At 40.1% G+C, this 16,124-nt stretch overlaps 1 protein-coding gene across 4 annotated transcripts in view; it reads right to left on the bottom strand.

Moving 5' to 3' along the window:
- The window catches only part of sipa1l1 (signal-induced proliferation-associated 1 like 1), a 78,405-nt gene that overhangs the window by 59,821 nt on the left and 2,460 nt on the right, over positions 1-16,124 (bottom strand). For 3 of the 4 annotated variants that reach the window (XM_034900086.1, XM_034900089.1, XM_034900088.1), the window contains exon 2: positions 9,376-9,493. The exons of the other annotated variant lie outside the window; for it this stretch is intronic. The gene's annotated coding sequence lies outside the window, so the exon portion shown is untranslated. The remainder of the gene's footprint in view (positions 1-9,375; positions 9,494-16,124) is intronic. 4 annotated transcript variants of the gene reach the window in all.

The following is a 16,124-nucleotide window of genomic DNA, read 5'->3' as shown; positions in this document are numbered from 1 at the left end:
TTTCTGTCCAAGATGGGGTGCTGAGTGTACATTACTGAGAAATAAAATGAACTTTTTTGATTTTTGGAAAATGGCTGCGATGAAACAAAGAGTGAAAAATTTAAAGGGGTCTGAATACTTTCCGTACCCACTGTAGTCCCAGGTAGCATCATTAACAGGCAACGCCAAAAACAATGTCTGACAAGTTTTGTGGGCAGGCAGCTGAAGTCAATCAGATGAACTAACAGGAGAGAATAGGCTTTTGTGTAAAAAAAAAAAAAGGAAAGGAAAACGGCATAAACCAATTCCTGTGTCCTGACAAACCGAAAGAAAAGAAGATTGGCGGAGTAGCTCAGCTCTACCTTGAAATTCTTGCTAGCGAGTAATTGAACATGAAATAGCAGAGCTCCACTGGAATTGATTCAAGCCTAAACTATGATGTAGACACAATAATTATACCACTTATCTTATGTAACTAAAGGTGGTTCTTTTAGTGACTTTTCACAACCATGTCTCAGTTATGGAAAATATATACTGATTTGTTTACATTCTTAACAATACAGACAGGTGTAGAAGCATATACTAGATAATGTATCTAGCTGTAGTTTGCTAAAGCATGCATGCACCATGAGACTAAGCAGCAATGATCCCAAACCATCTTAAAGACAGCCATGTGTTTTTTAAATTAAATTAATTTTATCTCGACCAGACTCAATGGCGGCTGATTTAAAATGCAATGTATCTCTATTCAGTTTAAATTGACAGTGCATGACGTACCTAGGCATAGCTACGTCTCTCAAAGGCCTATGGTTGGAGACCACTGAGGTGGAAAATGTTCACTTGTATTGATTAAGCCTAAACCCGCTGACAGGCTATTGGCTGAGGCCATCAGTCACAAGACGAGGAGGCAAATTGACAAGTGCATGTTTAATGGCCGTGAGAAAAGTGTGCAGGGGTTCCTGGGTAATTGCTGCTATATGTTAGGGATGGGAGGAAAATAGGGCTGCAGACAGCAAGCCCAGTGACATTATGACAAAGGAGGCTTTGCACCTCCTGAAGGGCCAAAACAGAGAAAAGGACTTTGAATAAACAGCCTACTGCTAACCTCAGCTCACGACCAAAGAAAGGGTAAAGCCGTTGCTTGACTAAAGGCATCTGGGGCTTCTCCTGCCAAAACAAAACAAGGTGTGTGTGTGTGTGTGTGTGTGTGTGTGTTTTGTTGCCATTCATGTATCTTTAATTAATGTATGTGGCCATTTTACTGTCTTGCCCAATCTCCATCTGTGTCCCAAATTCTTAAATGTATCCTTCTCATTTGAGGGCTGAAATAGAGCTACAAGAATGGCTTTGGGTGCAGGTCCGGGGAGGCTGGGCGGAGAAAAGCCAACTCACACGCCAACAGAACAACCTTTTGCGTGGAGGTTTGCTGCTGTGTTTTTTATTTTTTATCTACTGACTGTACCTTAGCATACAGACACAGAGAGTATAGTATAGAGTATAGCAGATTGAAAGAGACAGTCGCCTCTATCTCGCTTTCTTTCTTAAACTCCAAACTGAGCAATCACATATAAAAGGGAGCGCTGGTCAAAAAAAAAAAAAAAAGAAGAATTAAAAAAAAAAACTGTAGGATTGTTAACAGCCAGCAACCATTTTGCGTCAATACTGACAAGCTCACATTCTGGTATGTGTAGGTTTCCTATCTTAATAAGTATAATAGGGAACACACCAGCCGCTTTTCTATGATCATTTCCGATACCGATTTCTAAAGCGTGCGCCTTATTTACTGCATAAGGCGCAGAAAGTAACTATGTTACTGCATAGACAGCCCAGCTTTATGAGAAAAAACTACTTTCCAGCTGTAAAAAAAATAGTTTTTCTTTTAATTAGGGCTGCACGATTAATCAAATCGCAATCGCATCACAGAGGCACTCTGTGCAACTGCATAGCTGCCAAAAATTGGGACGTTTGAGTAAACAAAAAAAAAGTGTGTTGTGTGTTGTTTGCTCAGTGTGCACGCCATGTCTACACGTTGAAAGAGCTTTCACTTTACCGATAGTATTATTCAAAGTTTGGTGTTCTCTGTTAACTTACTTAACATCATCTTGGCTATCTATTTTTTCCTCATCTATCTATCTATATATCTATATTAATTCAATTTTTTTGAAATATTAAGTTACTTAAAAAAAAGTATTGCACATTTTTGTTCATGTATTTTCTTATGCTCGTTTAACTTTGTATGTTTAATATAGGACTTTTTCTCCAAATCCTGTAGCCCTACTTTCAATGATAGTGACTCTGATACAGGCTTCTTCAGTAGCAGGGTGAAAGGCCATTTCCTAGAACACACCTGTAGTGTATTTTTCTGTCTTTATTCAAGATTTAAGCCTCTTGCAGAGTGTACCAAAAGAAACACACCAGCTAGCTGGGGGAATTAACAGTAACTAAGTCTCCACAGAGGTTCCTGTCCACAATCACTGTCTAACACATGAGGGGAAAAAGATAGTACTACTAAGTAAGTATGCTGCCTTTTTCTATACAAGATGAAAGTATATATATATATATATATATCTCTTCTTATTCCTGCAGCCACTCTTCAGTGGCTGCAAGGATAACAGAGCGCTACAGGAAGAAGCGTAAAAAAAAAAAATGGCTTCTAATTACCGTTGTTAGAACCCTGCATTATCATTACACTCCAAGGTTTCTGACAACACAAAAACTGTGCTGCCATGGAAACACAGTGCCGGAATAGGGGATGTTGTTGCTGCCGTTTCAAGTTTTACCCATTTCTGATCCTGTGACTACACGTGATCAGTTGGTACAGTGTCAATCTGTTTACTGACCTGTATTCTCTCGGCCAACTGAGATTTTTGAAGTCTGGCAGTTAGTTAGGAGTTTTTTGTCAGTTAGTGTGAAATGTCCCGGGAAGTAGTTACTCTGTGAAGATGTCCGCAATGGGTACAGGCAACTAACCAGTCGCTCCAGAATTTTGCCACCTCACAATCATGCCGAATTCAACCAATCACTGCAACTTTGGTGCCACCCGCAATTTTGACCAATCACAGCAATTTTTTGCAAATTTAACCAATAACCTGAGGTTGCCACAACTTCAACAATCACAGCAGCCCCACATGGCGAACTTTGTGTCAGTATGCCTCTGAGAGCCAATGACCAAGCGGGAGTGAGAACGGGTCAAATTCATTTCCTTCTTTCTGCTATGAAGACAAGAGGCGTGTGATTCAAACATCTGACATTTACCAACAAAACGTAGAGCGGCAGACCGTCCTGCCAACCAGTTTACAGTTTAACATCAAAGTACGCTATAAGGTTTTTTCACTCTGAAGTCACTGCTGTCAAACCTGAAGGCTGCGGAGTACCGCACGATTGATGCGTGCACACAAAACACACACAAACACACACGGTGAATGCAGGAACAAACGGAGAGGAGATGTACAGGATGACCAAAATTGAGGACAGCTATGCTCGTTATGGTAAGTGCAATGATAAGTTAAAGTCCAATAAGTTCTTCATCAAACAGTATGAATGTGTCTCAGGCCAGGATAGGAAATTAACAATGTAAAGATAAACAAGCCACTGACAGACATGTTCAACAATAATTTATCGTCTTAAATCCACCAGCAATTTTCATATTATACCAATATTTGCACTACGCTGAGCCTTTTTTTTTTTTTAAAGCCTAGAGTAGTTTAATTCTCCCCAAAACAAGTTTCCTTTTTATTTATGAAGAACAATACCACAACAAAAACACAACTTTCTCAAACGTACAAAAGACATAACAACTTTTATTGAAATCTTTAACAAAATCTCCCTCTATGTCAGGCATTTTGGGCCACAACAATCTCAAAAAAAGGCCATAAGATCCTGGAGGGACTAAGTAACCCAGATCCAGGGTGAGTCCGAGTGAAACGGAGGCAGCTGCCCAGATCAATAGAGGCCTTGCCTGGTCAGGCTCCGAGATAACGTTGTCTTCTACTTAGAAGTGGTGAATTTACAGTTCACAGCAGCTCAATACTTTCTGGTCATCTGGTTTTTGTTTGTTTGCTTGTTAATATCTAGACCGGCAGGACTCTTTTTGAGTAATGCAGGCTATCTTATTTACTTTCTCGGGGGTATGCCGAGTAAATTTAAGTTGGGCTTTTATTGTGAAGGGAAAGAAATCTGTCGGTTAAATAAAGCAATGCTTGATACTTGATAAAAAAGGAACCAAGAGCCACATTTTCATATTGAGCAGCCATACCAGAGTCAAATGACAAGACTGTGAGTCGGGTGCAGCGCTAACCCTAATGCAGAACCTACTTTGATGAGCGCAGGTGGACTCAGTCAGCTTGGCTGGCACCACTTCACCCATGGGCTAAACAACACAGCACAGCTGGGTTCATCTGATATTATATAACACAGCACCACCCCCGCAGGCCCTGTTCACACTACCCCTCTCCTCCTACTCCTCCGCCTCCCACTAGTGCACCATTGGCCATTTGCAGGCAGAGGTGCATTGTGAGACAAGAGTGCTCCAGCTCTGACATAACATGTAAGGTTTTTTTGTACAGGATTCAGCTTTTGAAAAAAATAAATAAAAATAAGATAAAGCCCATGCATAGAAATGCATTGACTAGCTGCTTATTGGGTTAAAGTTTTTCCCCAAAATTTGTTTTTTTAATTCATTCAACTAACTAAAACAGATATGGTCTGTGTGGGTTATATACTGCCTTCAGTTCTTAAAATCCCTAAAATGGGTGATTAGATTCCAGAGTTGTAGCAATCATTCATGCCACTAGTGATTATGCCTTTGCTTTTTTTGGAGAGAAAAAAATTGTTACTAAGCAATACTTGCCAAAAGTAGAATTGCAACCGTTGCCTGGCAACATTAGCTTACTGAATCTCATATCAGGAAGCATTGAGAACCCGGTGGCGCTTTGAGCTACAACCCTCTAGATACTCCTTTCATCCTGTGTAGAGGCTGTGATGTCCGACTACAATCATGCTATTCAAGTCATCTGATATCCATTAAATCTCAACACCTGGCCTTTCACAATCAGGCATATAATCCTACACACAGGCGCAATGATACAAATGAACCCATGAAGCTACAGGAACCCCCTAGAAGTTATTTTGTGAAGGTCTGTTTTCTAACTCACTGACTGCAAAGTATAACTGCAACAAAAAAGGCAATTTATTTCAAAACAGTATGTGATGAGACCATAAAACACAGAATACAATAGAGGCAGGCTGAAAAAAGTCCCTTCATTCCAACCTCTCCTCAACCGTGGCTGTATTCCTCAAGTGCTTTATGAGATGTTAAACGACTTCAGGCAGTCACTTCATTACGAACAGCTCTGTGGGCACATGTTGAAGATGCTTTACTTGTAAATTTGCCTGTCTTCATTTGAAAGAACCACTAGGGCAGTCAACTCTCCCATGCACCAGTTGTTTCCTAATGAAAACCGCCGCTTGCTTAAGCTCACATGTCTCACATCCATAAACCACTCATTGAGCTTTCCTGCTTGCAGCTGGAGAGACGTAGCACAGGCATTAGCTGAAAGTTGTCAGAATGCCACTGAAATGGATCAAAGCTCTGTGTGGCAAATCGCCCCCGATGACCATTTAAAGCACTCCAACGCAATGGAGCGGCCCGCTTAATTTGAGTGACTGGGTAACAAGGCGTCAACAGTCTGTGTTTGTGATGGTAGGGGGAGGTGCAGAGGAAACAGGTGCCAGAGGTTGGCAAGTTGGTTTTCGAACAGCACTTGCTTTGGGACAAAAACAAATCTTTTGAAAATACTTTAATTTCCCAGCGACCCTCATTCACAATGTCATCGAGTCAAATAACAAAGACAAAAACAAAACAACACAAAAGAAGCAACACCATGCTAACAAAAAGACAAAACTTTCTGAACTGGGAAAATGATTTGATAAATAAGTTGGGTTAATAAGGATGCAAAAGAGAGTAAAACTATTCAAGCAAGTAAAAGTAGCAGTTTGCAGGTTTAAAACCACATTTCTAAATGTTCCAAAAGGCAAGTGAGTTGATTGTAAGGTAGCAGCTAAAGATCACATTTCAGGAGCCAGCGAATGTTTGACATTTGTGCCTAAGAAATATCTGAAATGATTAATTGGTTCTCAAAAATAGTCATCTGTTGATTGACTAATAGACTAACCAACCAAATTCAGCTATAACCATGTTAATCTAAAAAGACAAAAAACATGAAACGCTAGTTATTGTTAACTATTAACTCGTCGTTATTACATACAAGTACTTTCGGGGCGTGGATAGAGTAAGAACAGAGACAGCTCCAAATGTGTAACTTGGTTCACTTTTTAACGACACTTCAAGCGTAGGACTCATAACTAAATGTGCTTCATAAGCTCATCATCATATCCCTCCCCATCTCTGCTTTGCCTGTCCATAGTGTGTGAAGCCCAACACTTTCAATTCTGATTGTTCAAATAATCATTAACCAGTTCAGCCCTGAATAAATATTGGAGATGCGCCGATATGACACACACACGCACACAAACGCACACGCACGGTTTTGGTAGCGTGACACCAGGTTTCATTGTTCTTCAGCAAGTTGAGCTTAGATGAAGTTGAAAACAATGAGGTCATCCCTACTGTGCACACACAGCATTCTCACACATTAGAATGCATGCCATTGTACACCCAATTAAAAGCATGATGGGATGTACCTAGTAGAGCCTGACCAATATACTGTATCGGCCAATATTAGGCATTTCCCGATCTAACAGTATCAGCATTTTTAATGGCCGATTTATTATAATATTTAAACAATTAAATTGTTCAACCATGTTATGAGCGTTGGCGTTGCATAGTTTGTCCACCAGGGGGCACTATACGCCGCCCCTGTTGGCACCGAACACAGATTTTTTTTTTGTTAATGTGTTTTCGTTAAAGGACTTTAAGTTTCGTATCGTACATTTGTAGTTTGATACATTTTATGTATCAGAACTTTGATATATTTTGACGTTCCTCTGTTCTGTTGTGACAATAAAACAAATTACAATCATATTATTTTAGTGAGAACTCATAAATAACTACAAATAACTAATGTTAGGGAAATTTATTTATGTTTCGTAACGCGTTTCTGGATTTATATATAGATATCTGTCGATATATTGGCATATCAGATTTTTAAATAATCAAATATTCGTATTGTATCGGCCATAAAAATCCTGATGCTTTTGGCTGACGCATTTTTACCAGACATATGGTCTTTAGGAAGCCATAAATCTGAAATCTATTAACCCGAGAATGGAAACTCGACTCTGGCTCTCAAGGCCATCACCTTACACGCCAAAACACTCCCCTTCCCTTGGACGAGCCCAGGGAGCAGAGAGGTTGCTGTGAGAGCTACAGATCATGACAGGCCACTTTCCTGTCTTGGTTTCTGCTTCCACCACCTGCGAGCCAGATGTTGTATGCCTGGGCATCGTGACCTAATGTTTCTGGTTTAAAAGAAAATCATCAGCAGGTGCTTGAGCAGGTCTGATCTTCTAGTCTAGTTTTTGTCAGTGGAATAGGAAATGGAAACAACAGAATAAGCTAATGAATCAATTGCCGGATTAATCAAGTTGGTGATTCAAAGAAAATGCATTGATAACTGCAATCAATCTGATATATGAATAGTTGAAGTGATTTATCAAATCAAAAATCCAACGTTAGCCAGTTCAAGTTTCTAAAAAAAGTTATTTGCTTTTTATGGCAAAATGGAGAAATTCAATTTCTGACCAAATAATGATTTTGATGATTTTTGATAGTTTTGACCAAATATATCGATACCGCAACAATTTTGTAGTATTGTCTATTTAAAAAATTTGAGTAAAGGCAAATAACCATTAAAACAGTCTGGTAACTTCAGAAAATTACATAACTTTACTGTAGAGCAGCCTTTAAAACCAGGAAAAGACACCACTTATGTCATATTACAATATTACTATATCAAAATTTTAAGACAATATCAAGTCTCATATCACAATATTGATATAATATCGATAAATTGCACAGCTCTAGTCCAGTCCTAAACATAATTACTACAAAATGACTGAGTGTCAGTAAGGAATTACTATCAGCCTTATCTCCGTTGATTTGTGTCGGTACATGGATCTGCAAAGCAGGAAAGACTGTCAAGAGTTCAGCCAAAAGCTGCTGCCAGTACAGATTTATGTGTTCACCTCCTCTGGCACAAGGACCTCCTTGGAACCCACAAACCCAAGCAAGATGACTTTCATTACACTGATCCACCAGAGCTCTTTTCAACTTGGCACAAATGTGCAAGTGCTTGAGCCTTATTCAACATTTCTGAGTGAAATGTCATCTATGAAAATGCACTGAATATGCTTCTTTTTCTTCAACTGTTGACCAAATGCAACTTTTCTTCTAGGACTCTATAACCCAGATCCATGCCATTTTGTACAAGGCTTTTATATCAGTGTGTGATCAGCTAAATAGTAGATATGCTTTGAACTGAAGTAGCTATTAATACTAAACATTGTACAAACAAGCATGAAACCAACACCATCTCTCAAATTTAAAAGCAGTTGCTAGACAACTGGCACACAATTCACAGTTAGCAATCTAGCAATGGCTGAGCTCAACGGGAAACATCCATATATCCATTTGCTGCCTACTCTGTCAAGGTTGGCTGGAGCCCTTACTATACACTCTGAAAATAATAAGTGAATGTTGGGCTATATACAGTATATGAATACATATGAGGCAGCTTAGGAGTTTTTGACAATTAAACTCTTCATAAATAATAACTTTTACTTTGATTGTTACTTATCAAGTCATACATATTGAGATTTTAAACCAAGTTAGAGACTTGACCGCCTATACAGTTTGTTTAAATAAAAAAAATCTCTTTCTTTTAAAATTGTCCACTTATGAGCTTTTTGACAGATTATCTTTTCATAAGTGACATTTTCAAGTCAGTAAACTTGAGTACTAACCAACATCTGCTAGAAATGTGTGTTCCAATGATCTAAACATAACCCCTTCCAGGCAGCCGCATTACCAGAAACATCAACATCGCCACGAGAGAGATCTGTTTGATTTGCTGTGGCTCAGTGTGGCATTATAGCCAAGGAAGAGAACTCTAACTGACAGGGACATCACAGAGACTGTCGATTACAGCACACTTAATGAATCAATTTCAAGGACAGAAAGACAACTCAAAAGCCTTTTAAAGCAACATTTTCTCTGTGAACAAAGTTTTCACACTGTAGCAATCTGCCGTCTGTGGTACGACACAGAAGACAGCATCCCTTATATTAGTCTTCAAAACTTACCGATAGTTTTATACACTGCACAATAATTTAATCAAAAAAGAAAACTTACTGCCAACAGATGACAGCTTTCCCAACCTCAAGTAGTAACGGTTTTCTTTAGATCAGAGAGCCAACTCCATCCAGCTGTGATGAACAATGACCAGGATAGGTCTTCCTTTAATCCTGTGTGTGACTGTTGTCAGAAGAGGTTTCCCTACAGCAGAAGATGAAAAAGTAGGAGTTTGTTAACGAAAAGGCATATTTTACAAACTACAAATATATAAACCCTGTGTGTGTGTGTGTATGTGTGTGTATGTGTGAAGACAAACAAAACGGCCTAATATCGTACCATACCATATACCATAAATATATGTCTTAATGCTCATATACTGTAGCAAAGGTTACAACAGCAAAACATGTATCACAGTTTTTTCGTTCAACCTTTATTTATAGATCATTAAGGGGCAGCTCTCATTTACAATGTTATCGAGTCATATACAAAAACAAAACTAAACAGAAAAGAAGCAACACCATCATAAGAAAAATAAAAAGACACTGAAACCAAACTAAATTGGTAAATAAATTAGGATAATTAGGAATGGATGCAAAAGACAGCACAGTTATGTAAAGCAGTTACAAGTAGAAGTTTGGTGGTTTAAAACCAGATTTCTAAAGTGTCCAAAAGGCAAGTGAGTTGATTTTAAGGAAGTGCTGTAACTTATTCCAGGACAGGTGCACTAGTATTTTCAAGTTCTGGCCGAGCTCGTGGAACATGAAGCCAAAGCCATTCAACTAGCTGCATTCATCAATTACAGTCAGAGTCCTCAGTGCATGCAGAGGACAGGGATGTTCTTCTTCCAAAACTGAACTGTGTGAATTATGTAATACAATTGACCATGCTCTTATTTTGCAGTGTGCATCAGAGTTAATCATCAAATATAGTGTATCGTGCCATCAGAATGCTTGGCTTCAAACCATAATGTTCCAGGGGCATATGGGGGAAAACAAAATTAGCAATGCTTCTTGCCTGGTAACTGGATTGTTCTGGACAGCATGTTAGCCAGTGTACAATTATAGTACTGGCCAGTGATTAATAACTACTTTTCCAGGATATTCTGTGCATCAGCAGCAGGCTTGTTGAGTATGAGTAGACTTTTAACATATAGTTAGCCAAACACAGTTTGGAGCCTAGATAAAATGCTAAAAAGCAGCTGAAATTATATTGGATGAGCCGGTAGGTTTGGCTTCTTTATTAAATTTGTTGGTGGAAATGGATTTCTATTCACATCAACAAAATATTTCATTGCACCCCATGGAACTCTGTTTGCATGCAGAGTTGATAAAATGGCTCTAGCTGGCCTTGACTTAAAATATTTCAGTTGAAGGTCCACTAATCATTAAAGGAAAGATTGACAAGCAAGCCAATAAACAGAGGGCCTTTAAGGCTCAACTTAACGCAGGAATGTGGGGAGAAACAGGACAGGCTTCGGACAGGAATAAAATCACAGTACATCTCCATGAAAAAACTAAATTAAAGGCTAAAACTTCCAATTACAGAGCTTCTGCGGGTAAATCCTATTACGTAATAAATGTGCTTTAGAGCAGTCATATTATGCTCATTTTCAGGTTCATATTTATATTTTGAGGTTATATCAGAATAGTTCTTATTCTGGAAATGGTTTATTTAATGGTTATTCACATGGTTTCAATTTAAAAAAAAAAACTAAAAAACATTTTGTTGTAATGCACATTACGGCAGCTCCTCTATTCCCCCATCACACTTCTGTTCCATCTTTGTTTGGAGTCACACATTGGCAGTACCTAGGTAAGGACTACTAGCTAGTCAGAAGCAGAGCATGAGTGCGTGCCACGCTAGCAGCTAGGCGAGCATTATAACGTGTGTTACAAAGTGACCCACGTTAGTCACGGAAATAAAGACAATAAAAGGAAAAACAGAGACTATTTTGATGCACAGACAAAAAAGAACAATTTAAACATGCTCAATTGAATCAAAGGCTTCTCTTAATGGTATTAGATAGCCAGGGAGACATGTATCATTTCCGGCTAGCAAACGTGATTTTTCTACTCCATTGGAATTAAAGCCATGCGTCAACTATAGCTTCAACTTATGACAAAACTACGCTGTAGCCTAGTTTGTTCACTCCAGACGAGTTGATGAAAATGCAGCTGATTTGCATTACTTTTTTTGTTGCTGCAACATTTCAATTGTTTCCTTTAAATTCCTGTGACAGTGGAAAGGAAACACAACTCAACTATTGAGTGTTGAAATAGCTATGTTATTATCTGACAAATAGCTTGCATAAATTTCAGGTTGCAGCTCCACACACTCAAACTAATTTCCCCCAAATAGCACCGGAGAGACAGCAATAATTAACAAATCCAACAGGGTCAGAAAAGCACTTCCATCAGTAATACCCAGGCAGCAAACAGTAGCAACATCCTTTTAGTCATTCAGCGAGACAGAAACGTGAGAGCTCGGTCTGCTTGACAACAGATGGCAGGGCAGTTGGTGGGAATTTCGGCAATGTTACCATACATGTTGGGGATAAATGTACAGTTCCTCTGCACAGTCATGGTGTCGAAGACAGGAAAACATTATGAGACCATCATCCATTTCACACACAAATCCATTTATGATGCAGATTAATGAACACATGTTCCACCTGCACTTGACTTTTCAAACCAGACGGTGGCCACGTTGTGACCGTTCTCTCAGCTTTGCAAACCATTTGTAACAGATCACAACTAAATCATAGAATCACACTCAAATTTCTGTGAAATACCTATGAAAAATAAAGTTACCCCAACGTACACTTTGTCTTAGAGGGCTAGAAGAACAAGGTTACAACAATCCAACAATTATTCAACAGCATGGTATTCCAATATTTATTATGAGTTAATACTTGTTGTTTACCCATAGCTGAGCAGTATCATACTTACATTAAATCTGTGAGCAGGAGCAGAATCACAAAGCCGGATGGAATGTGTGTTGAACCATTCAAATCAATCTCAAACACTGGTATATTTTGGATCAATGCATAAGGCTAAAAGGGGCCTAAGGCCACATGAAGGTAACAACAGTTGGTAGGATGAAATTAGGGCTGCACAATTAATCGAATTTTGATCACGATTTTGACTTCCCACGATCAAATATGCGTGATTGAGCGTTTTTTTTTTTAAAGCGTCATTTCATAGAGCGCAGAGTTTTTTTGCAAAGCCCGTCTACCGCTCGGTAAACCACTGTCTGCTCATGAGCCAGTCAAAGTGGTTTCCTGCACCCCGTGCAGCTTAGTTTCTAGATGTAGACAGTCACAGAGGACAGAGTAACGGGACGAAAACTCAACAGATAGCAGTCGGTTAGACGTCGGTCTCCAGGTTTACCAGTTTACCAGTAAACGCAACATTTTGTCCTGTCTGTTGTTTTCCAGACAACAGCAGTGACCGGGGCTAGTTGGTGCTAGTTAGCATCTGTTAGCCGTTACCTCCTCTAGGACGCACCGATGCTAATGTCCTTGCATTTGCTGCAATGCTGTTTGTATGGATATGGGTTAATTTTGCGTTACATTACCCATTTCTTCTGTAAAGCCGTGCCTGTGTTGGATCTCTCCTCTACTCTCTCTCGTCTTACTCTCCGCGCCCGGCCACACATTGGCCGCCGGTCCAAAATTCTGACATTTGTCTAGAGTTTTAATTTTTTTATTAAAAAAAGCTGTATACTGTTAAGTATGAGGGGCAAACTTGTATTTGTACCAGTGTTTCCGCGGGTAACTCTGCTATCGCGGCCGCCACGGCGATGAACACAGAAGAAGTTATTAAATGCAACTAACTTCAGTTGGAAGAGGAATACCGTGAGGAACAGAACGTGTGTATGCGCCATTCAACCCGTGCAGGACCCATTCATAATGAGTCAGCCGTCTCTCTGTGAGTAGCGTCCATCCCACTCCCTCTCGCCTGTATCTCGCCCCCTTATAAATAGCCTATGTAACAATAAAATTTGTTTTGGTTAAAATCAACACAAATAATCGTGAGAATAATGATGATCAAAATTTTCATCAAAATAATCGTGATTATCATTTGGGCCATAATCGTGCAGCCCTAGATGAAATACTCCACTAGACTTGGGAAACTTGGGTTCAGCCTTTTTCAAAAAGTAATCTTCAAAGGTTTAGCTTTGTCAGCCTGCTGTGCTTGAGCAGATCCAAATCGCTTTCAAAGCCTATTAAAAGAACATAACAACATTGGAATTGTTGTGTCCTTAATAGGCTTTGATAGCAATGTTGATACAATTGTGATTACAATGCAAGTTTTAGCTGGTGTTAACTGTCCACCCTGGCTTGTAATGCCTCTCTGTCTCTCTCTCTCCCCCCCCCCCCCCCCCCCCCCCCGATTAGCCTGCCTAGTCATTGTTTCATGATGTTTTTATAGATTTTTGCTCATCTGTCACAACTGAAATCTTGTGGGGTTTTTTTAGATAATCCGCGCTGCTTTCATGTGGTATAATCCACTTTTACAGGCCTAATTAAGAAGTTATTTCACCAGACAGAGAGGAGAAAATGGAGAAAAAGAAATGGATCAAATACCGGGAAAGATTTAGCTTTTAAATCCCTCCACCTCAGGTTCACTGTCAAAATTAGCTTGTTTATTCTTATGCCCTCTTTTTCCTTCTCTGGCTGCAATAAAAAAGGCCCTGACACTGCCAACTGAAAGCCTCAACAGGTTCCCCAATGTATCCTCTGGAAGAGACCATGGATCAAAAGACATGATTTCACATATCAGAGAAAACACCGCAAGGGTTGTTTGTTACGTGAAAACAATATGCTGGCTGGCACTTCAAAAAAGGGTCAGAGAGCAGACAGACCCAAGCTTTCCAGCAATGCTTTCCATGTTAAAAATAAGACAAATTGTGTTTAATGGAAAGAAAAACTAGAATTGTTTTTTTATACACATTTAACAAAAAAAAAAAAAATGCTGTAATTGCAATATCATGAAACCGTGATGTTTTTGCACAAGGATATCATGCGGCCAGAATTGAACACCAGCCCATGCCTACTTGAGAGGGACACTAGTTCATTCATAACAGTGGTACTCTTGACTCTCCCTTCCAACATCAGACCATTTCTTCCTGTGTACTGTATCCTGTCAGACCTGACAAATAATGTGAATTATGTCCATGCTAATTAGCTGGCACCCTAGAGCCATCCCAGAGTGAAAGAGTGATGCTGTTGTAGTTGGCAGATACGCATTTACACAAATCTCTTGTTATTAAGTTCAGGTTAAGGTCAAAATCTGCACAGAATTTGAGCAAGAAGGCCACCTTCAAAATCTAACAAAGCCAGGTCCTAGTAGTTTTGTTAAATTATTCTGCCCTGCAATATGATCTATTCACTGTTAACGAGTATTTCTTGCTCTGGTATTTCTCAAGAGACAGCCCACCCCAAGACCTTAAACGCAGAGAACTCACATTCCAATCTTCAGCATGCAGAGAGACAGAGGAGAAGAGGAGGGAGACAGAAACGCAGAGAAAAAAAGAAATGAAGTCCACAGAGAGGGAGGGGGAATGGGAACAAGAGAGAAGGATAGATAAGGTGAGGGACATTAATGATGAGAATGTTGGTCCTGACATGCTTTCCACAACACGAAGGAAGCAGGACGAGAGAGAAAGGCAATGGCAGTGACGGGAGCAGCCAGGACGGAATAGCGGGAGGTGGAGAGTAAAGAAATAGCGACAGAAGTGAGATAGAAGGGGAGGACGAGGCAGAGATGGAAGAAAGTAGCCGGATAAGGGAGGGGGGCATAGTGAGGCTAGTGTGGGAGATCGTAAACAGGTAAAACCCCATTATTAGCTCCGGTCAGCGCAATGCATTGCATGTAGACAGTGAAAGTGCAAGCTGGCCGGCTATGAGACGCTTTTTCCTGACTTTGCATTTGCCAGATTTCTCTTTGTGTACACTGCCAAACGCCTTGCCTGTTCCAGAGAGGCCTAGGCTACACATTAGAGGATTTATTTTTTGAATGAGTGACCACATCTCGATCAAAGTGCATTTTATACAAATATAAAGCTAAAGACTTTGCTTGCAAGCAACAACAAAGGCCCTGGGCCTGTTTTCATTTGAAACTAACCAATAAGAGCCCCTACTGTGCCTACGCTGGAGAGGGTTGAAGCCCTTTCTAAGTAAGAAGTTTTAGCTAAGTCCAGCTGCTTAATGCAGGGACACCTAGAGAGATGTTTCAGCTGCTCTACATCTCAAAAGCCTTTCATAATATTTTAGCTGCCCAACAGCAACCCTGACATTTTTATTTTCCCTTTCTTTTTTCTTTTCTCCCACCTCCCCGTTAATTCGGCGGCTACATGTGTCACAGAACATGTGCGCCGCCACCTACACACAACTTCAATTGCCTACGTAATATTGTAAATGCAACACAGCTTCCAGTTCTGCTCAGCCGCAGCATTCACAGGCACAGACAAGAAGGCGCTGATGGCTAGAGATGTTCAACTGCTAACAAATGAGAGTCTTGGGGGCTCCAACACAGGGGCTGCAGTAGCCAAAGGAAAGCAGACAAAGCAGTTGAAATGTTGTCTCTGAGAGAATATATCTCTAATGCTGCTTCAAGTTGAGAATCTGACCCATCCCGGCCACCCAATGAATAGAGATGAGATCTCTTTGACATGCCCATTTAGGACTTGTCAAAGGAGGAAGCAGTGTGTTTCTATGGGTGTATGTCAGCCCCCTGGGAGGCTGAAACTGGTAGCCTAAGGACAGACTACACAGGTTGAGATCGCAGCAATAACACAAGACAGAGCAGCTACTGGGGGGGGGGGGGGG

The sequence above is a fragment of the Etheostoma cragini genome, chromosome 18 (assembly GCF_013103735.1).
Source record: "Etheostoma cragini isolate CJK2018 chromosome 18, CSU_Ecrag_1.0, whole genome shotgun sequence".
Taxonomy (NCBI): Eukaryota; Metazoa; Chordata; class Actinopteri; order Perciformes; family Percidae; genus Etheostoma; species Etheostoma cragini.
The sequence above is the reverse complement of the archived record's forward strand: the minus strand, read 5'-3'. Positions and strand labels throughout refer to the sequence as shown.